This window comes from Aedes albopictus, chromosome 2 (genome assembly GCF_035046485.1).
Source record: "Aedes albopictus strain Foshan chromosome 2, AalbF5, whole genome shotgun sequence".
NCBI lineage: Eukaryota > Metazoa > Arthropoda > Insecta > Diptera > Culicidae > Aedes > Aedes albopictus.
Genome location: NC_085137.1, coordinates 93,226,719 through 93,236,878, shown reverse-complemented (window position 1 = coordinate 93,236,878; position 10,160 = coordinate 93,226,719).

Genomic DNA, 10,160 nt, shown 5'->3' with positions numbered 1-10,160 from the left:
CCACCGGGTGCCCAGCATTGGGTGAAACTATAATTTTTGGTTCTATTGGATTACACACGGAATTGTGCAAATTTTGAGGTGTCGCAGGTTCTTTTATCATAGAAAATTGAGCTGTTGGAAATTGTAGACTAATTTCCTTCCGTGCCTAATGAGTTCCGAGTTCCCTTTAACCATCTAAATGTACGGAGTCAGTTGAAATTACGAGAACATGTAGTGTAAGAGTTTAATGTAACGAACTACAGTATTAGAAGGGTTAGGAGAGCCGCGTCTCGGAGAATTCAGGCATGAGAGTATAATGTAAGTAATAAGCTAAGTAAAATGTGAATTATTGAAATAAAATACCAATTCTTTGCAGTCTCGAAACCGTTAGCTGCTGTCGAGAGGTTTGATTACATTCCGAGAAAGTTGCGTCCCTAACATGACCATTTCTGCCAGATACCCTGTGGTCCCCTGAACCTGTTCCGTGGCCACCGGGTGCCCAGCATTGGGTAAAACTATAATTTTTGGTTCTATTGGATTACACACGGAATTATGCAAATTTTGAGGTGTCGCATGATGGGGTTCTTTCATCATCGAAAATTGACCATTTCTGCCAGATACCCTGGGGTCCCCTGAACCTGTTCCGTGGCCTCCGGGTGCCCAGCGTTGGGTAAAACTAAAATTTTTGGTTCTACTAGACTACACACGGAATTGTGCAAATTTTGAGGTGTCGCATGATGGGGTTATTTTGGAATCAAAAATTGGCCATTTCTGTCGGAGACCCTGTGGTCCTCAGAACTTGTTCCGTGTCCACCGGGTGCCCAGCATTGGGTAAAACTATAATTTTTGGTTCTATTGGATTACACACGGAATTATGCAAATTTTGAGGTGTCGCATGATGGGGTTCTTTTATCATCGAAAATTTACCATTTCTGCCAGATACCCTGGGGTCCCCTGAACCTGTTCCATGGCCACCGGGTGTCCAGCATTGGGTAAATCTATAATTTTTGGTTCTATTGGATTACACACGGAATTATGCAAATTTTGAGGTGTCGCATGATGGGGTTCTTTTATCATCGAAAATTGACCATTTCTGCCAGATACCCTGGGGTCCCCTGAACCTGTTCCATGGCCACCGGGTGTCCAGCATTGGGTAAATCTATAATTTTTGGTTCTATTGGATTACACACGGAATTATGCAAATTTTGAGGTGTCGCATGATGGGGTTCTTTCATCATCGAAAATTGACCATTTCTGCCAGATACCCTGGGGTCCCCTGAACCTGTTCCGTGGCCTCCGGGTGCCCAGCGTTGGGTAAAACTAAAATTTTTGGTTCTTCTAGACTACACACGGAATTGTGCAAATTTTGAGGTGTCGCATGATGGGGTTATTTTGGAATCAAAAATTGGCCATTTCTGTCGGAGACCCTGTGGTCCCCAGAACTTGTTCCGTGTCCACCGGGTGCCCAGCATTGGGTAAAACTATAATTTTTGGTTCTACTGGATTACACACGGAATTATGCAAATTTTGAGGTGTCGCATGATGGGGTTCTTTTATCATCGAAAATTGACCATTTCTGCCAGATACCCTGGGGTCCCCTGAACCTGTTCCATGGCCACCGGGTGTCCAGCATTGGGTAAATCTATAATTTTTGGTTCTATTGGATTACACACGGAATTTTGCAGATTTTGAGTTGTCGCATGATGGTGTTCTTTTGAAATAAAAAATTGGCCATTTCCGCCTGAGACCCTGTGGTCCCCAGAACCTGTTCCGTGGCCACCGGATAACCCGTGCCAACCAAATGGCCTCATCAGGTCCGGAACAACATTTATATAATGATTTGTCACTAACAGCGATTCAAAAACACTGTTTCCAGTCGAAATTATTATGATGTGCGAAAATTATGTATCATGTCACACTTAGATCCGCCCGCAGCAAAAAGGGGGAGGGTCAGCGGGGATCCCCACCATATCATTCTTTAGATATACTCTTCCCCTTGATGATGCTTCAAACCGATTGTAATTTGGTGGCCTAGTTTCGGAGAACGAGCCATTTGAAGCCACAAAGTCCCGGCTGGTTAAGGATTGTCCTACAGAAATGAACACCCCTAGTTCCCCATACAAATTTCGGTTTTGAACTGTGGGGCCGCGGTCCATTATTTTTCAAAAATTCCTTCACTATGACACTTCTGGGGTCCCAAACCCCTGTTACTTTTAATTTCATTCCATAGCGTGAACTTTTCTCATTTTTTGTCGAGCAGTGTTATTTCTCTGAAGCAATTGGCCAGTAGGAACGAGGTAACTTTATACTGGGTGCCCGGTCATTGTGGAATTCTGGGAAATGAAAACGCCGACAATTTAGCTAGACAGGGTGCGGCATCAAGCTTTGTAGGCCCTGAACCTTTCTGTGGAGTTCCTGAGTGTGCTCTTCGGATGAAACTAAAAACTTGTCCACGGTAGAATCTAATTGGAATGCCACGGATACATCCAAGCAAGCAAAAAGGTTCATAAATCCAGTGCAGAAAAAGCCAGGTCCATACTGAACCTAAACAAAAGAGATCTCAGGGTAATTACTGGTCTGATGACTGGCCACTGCCCGAGTAAATATCATCTAAGTAAGATTGGAAAAATCCTATCCTCCGAGTGTCGTTTCTGTCAAACGGAAAACGAAACCGCCGAGCATTTACTCTGCAACTGCGGAGAGCTGTACCATCACAGATTGGCGATATTTGGTAAAGGGTTTCTAGAGCCCTTGGAAATTTGGAGAAGTAATCCCAACAGGGTAATAAACTTTATAAAACGAGTTGTGCCTAGTTGCGATCAGGTGTTACATCAACCATTGGCCATCACAGCTCAATTGTGACAGGATATTTGACTAGCATCAAATTAAATATGTATGGGTAATACCACAATATTCCTAAATAATGGACGCAGTGGTTAAAAGGCTCTACAGGTGAGGAAAAAAAAAGTTAAATACCTGGATTTTAAACTTTGGGATTTTTAAAATGTGCATGCTCACTAGCGCCTGCTAGTGGCAGAATTTCAAAACATATATCTATATATATAAAAATGAGTTTGAAGTCCCTTTGAGGCAACAAAACTCACGAACGGCTGAACCGATCAGGATGACTCTTGCATGGTTCGATTCGTATTCATATTGGCTGTGTTTAAATGTACAAAAAGTATGAAAAATTGTGAAATAACTGATTTGTTTAAGATGAGAAGAAATTCAACACAATCGAAATTAAACCAATCTAGAGTACGGTGCTGCAATGACCTCAACAGTTGTCAAACCACCACAACTGGCCAAACGAGTATTCAACAATGCAGCGTCCAATATTCATCAGTACGCGGTCTGTTTTCATACCTGTGAGCCCACGGGAGAAAATTCACGCAAAAAATATTCGCGCAGGAATCTAAACAGGTGCCTCAGTTTCCGTTAAAAGTTGTAGCTGAAGCTGAGTAGGATAACAAAAGTTTCAGGAGTACTAGCGTAGGCAGTAGGCCTGTCCACCTTTTCAAAAATATTCTCTGATTCTCAAGTCCACCCCTGTATTTTGATTGGCATCCTAAAAGAAGTAACTGGTCAAAATTTCAGCCAAATCCATTGAAATTAAGAGGTGCATCAAATCATTTTTGTGTTTTTCGACAATTTCTGAATAGACCTACTAGGCAGCTATATTTCATTTTTATTTATACTTGCTCTCCTAAACCAACACGAGAAAGCGAAGGATGGTAGACGGTACACTTGCCCCCTATGTATTTCTGGGTATTTTGGAGAAGCTGTCAATTGTAATCACTCACGTATTGCTTTTTTGGAAAATAGAGTTGTAAATCAAGTTAAGTTTAGTTAAGTGAATTTAAGCGATTAATTAAAAAAAATATTTTAATATTTTTTTATAAAAATAAATATACTAATAAAATTTAAAAAAAATCCCTCATGTTTATCATTGAAAAGGGTCCATGTCCTCGGTATGGATGTAACATGCTTTAACCATCGTACCAGGATTACCCCCTAGGGTAAAAGCCCCCTTCTTCGGCCTAGTACCTATATTCATCTCATTTTGTCTCAAGGACTAGAGATGTGCGCCGTCGAGATTTATTACTTCACGCCGCCAGATGTTTTGATTTTCTAGCACGCCGCCAGCTTAAAACTCATCACGCCGCCGAACTTAGAATTTCCCCAATAATCTTCAGAAAATAATCGATTTAAGTTTAAACGCTCCCAAAATGAATGCATGTCATTCATTGCCGAATAAACAAAATATTTCGTTCAATGATCCTGTTGAGATTTTAGTTACTTTTTAGTCACTTATATATCATCATATAAAAATCCTAGCAAATATCATATTCTTCACACAAGGTGTATAAAGCATGCAATGACAGCATGCATGCTTTTCCCCGCGTGACGTCATAACGACGTTCGTTTATAATTGAGGGGGTGAGAAGCAAAGGGGTGTAAGTGACAAAAACCCACTTTCGAGTAAATGAGGTTTAAAATTTTTCGTCAATTTTTCATTACATACATACAAAATGTGAGGAATTTCAAAATCAACCCAATTTTCTCCGATGTATTATAAGTTTTTTTCAATCATCGTAAAAATAATCTTAAAAATGTTCCTGAAAGCTTGAAATCTGAAGAATTCAGGTCCTAATAATTCAATTCATGCCATAACTAAAGAATTATTTAGGCAGCATCCATTTATTACGTAACGCTAAAATCGATATTTTTTCGACCCCCCCCTCTCCCTCCGTAACGCTTTTTTGTATGGAAATCCAAAAATTTTTGTATGGGCCGTAACGCTTGGCCATACTACCCCCCTCCCCCAAGAGCGTTACGTAATTTGTGGACTGCGCCTTATGGATTTTTTTATTTATTATGGAACGTTTAATTGTCTGCCGCACTATATACGAGTGCGCAATTACAAGTTACTACACTAAAACCTCAATTTATGCACATGGCTGGGGGTGCATAAATTAAAAAAGGCATAAAATGAGGGAAATTTGTGCATAAAAAAAACTCCTCCATAACGCTTCCGTAACGCCTCTGAATCCCGCCGAAAATGCTCTGAAACTTTCTGAAATGGCACCAAAATTCCCCTTAAACCGCCTCGTACCCCATGTAACCATAGGCGCCAACTTGTGACGTAGTTGGAGGAGCGAAGCTCTCAAAAATTGGAAAAAAAATCACCTTTTTTAGCTCAATGCACTAGTTTTCACGTAAATATGCCTAAACTAGATGAACTGCGTCGAAATTTTACGAATTTGGTTGATTTTGAGAGGCCTCGCCCCCCCAACTACATCACAAGTTGGCGCGTATGCATGTAACGCACCTGCGACGCTCCGAAACCCCCGAAAACGCCTCCGTAAGGCCTCTGAATCCCGCCAAAAATGCTCTGAAACTTCCTGAAATGCCTCCAAAATCCCTCTAAAATCCCCTCGGACCCAATGTAACGCATCTGAACCCCCAAAAACGCCTGCCTAACGCCTCCGAATCCATCTAAGACCCACTTGCACCCGTTTAACGCACGTGAGATCCTCGGAAACCCCCGAAAACGTACCAGTAACGCCTCCAAACCCCGTCGAAAATCCTCTGAAACTCTCTGCAATGCTTTCGAAAACCCCCTCAGACCCCGAAAACCCCCCGGAGATCTCCTGGTACCTCGTGGAAACCCCTGGGAACCCCCTGAAACTCCCCTGTGACTTCCATTTGCTCATCCTTATAAACACCCTTTAGCCGCCGTTGCAATAGTTACCGTCATTATTAAATATTCTTATGCACAATATTGGTTCTGAGTAGCTTTCCCTTAATTTATGCAGGTCATAAAAAAGGTGCATAAATTAAAAAGTGCATAAAAATAACATGCATAAATTGAGGTTTTAGTGTATTTACATTCTCATATGCAAAGTATAGTTTGTTAAAATGTTTCGCTATATGAGATGTAAAAGAGCGAAATATTGAATTCTCATTTTTAACGCCGCCGCCGCCGACGACCAAAAATGATGTTTTAACCGCGGCGCACATCTCTGCCGAAGCACCAAAGCAAGCATCACAGCGGTGCCAGACATCAAGAAACAAGTAGTTAATTGAATGAGATTTGGTCACTACAAATACGATGTTTTTTCAATCAGAATATGGTCGTTTCTTGGTTTAACATCTTGGTAATCGAACTTCTACGCAAATCGATCAATAATTTCATTTTCCAACGCCATTTCTTTCAAAATATTTGGTTTGGTTTTCATCTAAATATGCTGCTACCGCTCAAGCTTTACGAACTATCATCCAGTTCGGCAGCACTGATTTGCCAATCAGCTGTGAATGTATGCGAGTGAAAAACATGGGGAGCGAGCATAGACGATTCGTCGCGCCGCACATTGTTGTGACTTCTCCTTTGCGAGAGAGGAAAACAATCACAATGAAACTGTCACCTGCTAGGGAAAGGGAGTGCGTTAGTGGGTGAGTGCAGAATGCTCTACGATGAGAAAATGTGAGAGTGGTTGTGGATTTGCTGTAAATACTGTTGAGATGAAAAAGGGGCCACCCGGTGGACCGCGATGAGATGAAAATTTTACGGTGTGCTGAAGATAGGTGCGAGTGGCTCGCGATTTGTGATCGCAATTAAATCAAATATTGAAGATAAATCCCACTCTAGTGCATCGTAAGATCAACAGTGGAAGTGAGCACGTGTGTTAAAGGTTTGTATCATTAAGTTTGAAGCGTATACATTGCGCTGTGAGTGATTTTTCATGTTGCACATCCTTAATGAGACCAAGATAGGCACAAATACCCTATATGCAATTGATGATTTCATATGCATCTGTACTGGTCTATTCAACACCTCCTACTGTGGCCTCCATGTTTTTGATAAGGCAATGAAACCTGTTTATTCTGTGAGTGCGGACAACCGGCATTATCTCGTCATTCACTAGCATTCCCCTACTTGTACGTATGGACTTTGGACCGGTGCCGATCTCAACGCCGCCGTCCGCCGTCCACTGGCAGATCTGCACCTTTTCGCGCATCATAGCAGCGAATGAGCCAGCAAAACAAACCCGGAGTCAAGCCTCCACGCTATACATGCCCATACCTACGCCACACCACGTTTGTGTGTCTCACGTGCATTAACCCTCTGTTAATGCTCGGTCATGCTAGATCGCGAAATGGATCGAGCTTGAATGAAGGAAGGTGTAAATACGATCGTTTTCGCATATGAGATGCTTGATTGTGCGTACAGGTATGTTCCGTTTTTATCAACACGGTCCGTGATTTTCAGTTGACAAAAACGGAATAGTGATAAAAACGGAATAATTTTCTTTGACAAAATATTTTACAACATTTTAATATGGATTGGAAGTTTTACTGTAGAACACACTCCAAAAGTAAAAATATGGTGTTTACTATGAAATTTAATTGTTAAAGACATTAATTTTAGCACATCTGCAACCAGTTCAAACAGTTCAAATTACAGTTTTCTGACTGTGACGCCGACAAGAGGTTATCACCATATTTGTGACCACATTTTTGGAAATTTATTTTCGTTGCACGCAAGAATGACACATACTACAGTTCCAGTACCCGGATCGACGTTCAAAATATGACATACTTCCAGGAATTATTATTCTCCAGGAACATAATTTCGATATCCTAACAAAAAAGGATATGTTTATTTCCTTTCGGAAGGCATTTCTCCACGAGCCGAGCAGGGATGCCATGTATACAGATTTCTGAGCATCCGTACAGTTTTCTTTTTATATGAAAAACAGATTTTTGAGCTAGAGGTGCTATTTTATTTTTGTATGAGATACAGATTTTTCATTAAAATTTTATATGGGATACAGATTTTTGGGAAAAATGATACAGATTTTTCAAAAAATCATCATCCCTGTCCACGAGTATCATCTTCACAGATTCCTATAAAAGTTTCGTCTAGGATTCTTTTAGGAAATCTCCAGGAATTTTTCCAAGCAAGCACTTGTAACTTCTCCAGAATATTTGATTCCTTAAGAAGTTCCTCCAGAATTCTTCTAGGTTACCTTGTAACATGCCGCTTGTTTATCTTTTGGATTCGATAAGAATTATTAAAGAAAGTTTTGCCCCTTATGATTTCTTCAGAAATTCCTTCTCGGATCAACCTAGATGTCTTTTTTTTTTATTTCTCCTGGAGTTTCTTTGGAGGTCCCTTCAAATATTCAACCAGGAAATGGAATTTATTAACCTTCCTTATGCATTATAATGGGAACAGCTCGCTAACGTAGTGTACAGTTTGGGTCTAGAATGGCCCTAATGCACAGATTTTACTTTTGAAATATAGGAGTATCTCCGTTTCTTCAGAATTTCCTGCGGGAATTCTTCCAAGATTACTTTTTGAAATCCCTCCAGAACATGTTTCTGATATTTCTCCAGGGGTTCATTCTGAGGTTCCTCCAAAATTTATTTCTGGGATTCCTTCAACTTTTTTTTCTAGAATTTCATCAGAAGTTCTTTTTTGGATTCTTTAAAGTGTTTCTTATGATATTTTCCCTGGAATGTCCTCCATCCAAAAATTTCTTATAAGGATTCCTACAGGACTTTGTTTTGGTATTTATGCGCAGTAGAAACACCTACACCTACTGGAACTTTTATTATGAATACTTCCAAGACAATTCTATCTTCCATCTTTGTTATTTCCTCATGATTAGTAGATGAACCAGCCTTGGGCTGACAATCTCGTTAAAAAAGATAATATAATAACACTAGTTTACAAAATAAAACGAAAGTCGTGAACTTCTGTCAACGACCATAATTTTTGAAGCACAATTTAGCGCTGATTTCAAAACCGTGCTTCAAAAAAATTGAAGTAGAACAGTTTTTGAGTTTCAGCCTTATAATCGAGTTTTACATTTTTTTTTAAATATAGAATTTACTAAAATTCAAATTTCATGCGTTTTGATCAACCAATTTTAAATCTTTTTCCATAAATTAAAAGTTGAATATAATGCTACTCGATTATCTGTATGCAAGTTTTGCTTCAGATTGATGAAATCCAAGATATTGGCGAGTCTGTGTAGAAATCTCCGGGGAGTTATTCCTGAGAATCATCCAGAATTTCTTAGTGGGAAACCTTGAGAAATTCCTTCTAGGAATCATGTATAAGTTCAGAATTGATGGGATTTCTTTAGGATTTTTTTTGGGAATCCTTAGATTCTTCTGGGAACCCTTCAGTAGTTGCTGGAGAAATCCCCAGATCGATTGTCAAGTTCCTAGACTCCTCTTTCCTAGAGAAACTTATGTCTGGAAGACTTAACTCCTAATTCACCTTAAGAAACTTCTGAATTATTTCCTAACGATATCTCAGAAGAAATCCGTTAAATAATCTGGAGGAACACAAGGTAGAATCGCTAATTAAAATTACTGAAGTAAACCAAGATTGCATTTTTAGAGCAATCGAAAGATGAAATCCCGGATAAAATTCTATAGGAATCTCCAGTTTACCTGGTAAATATAACAGTTTCGGACGGGAGAACTTAGACAGGGTATCAAGGATGACAAGAGAGACTCTGAAATTTGAGACCCGTCGAAAAGAAATAACGACCAGAAGAGAAGAATACAGCACATCGCGTAATTTCAAGAAAATCGTGTAAAAAACCGCGTGGAATTTATTGCACTTAAAAAAAGTCTTGTAAAAAAGATTATAGTGTAAAAAATCAGGCAATGACGGGCAAAACCCAGAACTGTTTATGATCTCAGGCAGGCCATGTTCCAGTTGGTACGTAGAGCTAGAGTAATTTTTCTATCGAACTGGTTTAATTTTTCTCATGTTCAAATAAGAAGTAAAATTATGCGTGAGAGAAAGGATGAATTAACATTATCTACAGCTGAATTTGAAATGTGTTCAAAGTTATTGAGGCGTATACGTCTTCTTTGTCATCATAGGTGGTTGCTTCAAATTCACTTATGAATGCATTGTATCAAGATTAATGTTACACTATAAATAACTCGTATTCGAGGGAACAAATTTGACAAAAACTTTAGTGTTGACAAAAACGGAATGAAATGTTGACGAAATCGGATAGTGACAAAAACGGGTAGTGATAATAACGGATAGTGACAAAAACGGAACATACCTGTACTTAGAATTCAAAGTACAGTTTGTTTAAATCTTACAAGGCAGTTTGCAAATTCTCAAATAAGGTTGTTGGTGA